Source organism: Buceros rhinoceros, unplaced genomic scaffold (genome assembly GCF_000710305.1).
Source record: "Buceros rhinoceros silvestris isolate BGI_N320 unplaced genomic scaffold, ASM71030v1 scaffold13629, whole genome shotgun sequence".
Taxonomy (NCBI): Eukaryota; Metazoa; Chordata; class Aves; order Bucerotiformes; family Bucerotidae; genus Buceros; species Buceros rhinoceros.
This window is the reverse complement of record NW_010429866.1, coordinates 46,151-47,027: the sequence shown is the minus strand read 5'-3', so window position 1 is coordinate 47,027 and position 877 is coordinate 46,151. Positions and strand designations below refer to the sequence as shown.

Genomic DNA, 877 nt, shown 5'->3' with positions numbered 1-877 from the left:
CAGGAATACGATGCTCCCAGTGTTAGTCTTTAAAGGAACACAAAAAGCATTCAGCTATCGCTGCAAACTGCTCACAGGGCGATTATGTGGCAAGGGCACAATGAGAAACCATGTTGAATAGACTGACTGTATTTGCACCACCTTCTGAAGATCCCCCACACGAACTGGACGTGAGGGCTTGTGTTTAAGAGATGCACCTCTGAGGCCCTTTGGAAGTCACTCAGCTCCACACAAAGCCATGAGAGCTGACGTTCTGTAGGAAGCCCAGCAGCCAGTCCTCTCGGATGGTAAAACTCAGCTTTCTGTAGGTGACGAGACTAATTTGCCATCTTGCTCTGTCTGCAGCAGTGCCAGCTCAGTGCAGGAACGCGTACAAGCTAAATTAGATATCAAATTTAGGGAAAACTTTCACCCTGTTAAGCTAAACATGCTCTAGCCTTCAGGAATCGAGCGTTTGCTAGGAGTTGGTATAAATAAGCATCCACAAAGAACGTGCTACCATGAGATAAGGGAGTTGTCCTCACTGGAATGAAAGATATGTCTCTGATCAAAGCAGCAGTGACAGCTCTTATCGTTTAAGGAGCTGACTATCAAAATGGTCAGACCGTACCAAAAGGTGAGGCATCAGACCTCCCACGGAGTTCATAAACCTCACGGGATTCATGTGGAGACGGGCCGAGGAGCTGCAGTATTCCCCTCTCCACAGGAGGGATCAGCACATCTGCTGCCAGAACCGCCCCCCTCCCCAGCCACCCGCGTTCTTCTGAATGGCACCAGAGATGCCAGCTCGGAGCGGTGGTTTGTATGGGTCACACAGCCCAGCAAACCGCAGCTTTGCAACCACACAAGAACCTCTGTATCCTCCAGTCAACTCAGT

General features: G+C 49.8%; 1 protein-coding gene across 1 annotated transcript in view; it reads right to left on the bottom strand.

Annotated features, from left to right (window-relative positions):
* The window catches only part of ELL (elongation factor RNA polymerase II), a gene marked incomplete at its 5' end in the record, with an annotated part of 25,814 nt that overhangs the window by 2,626 nt on the left and 22,311 nt on the right, over positions 1-877 (bottom strand). The window lies entirely within an intron of this gene.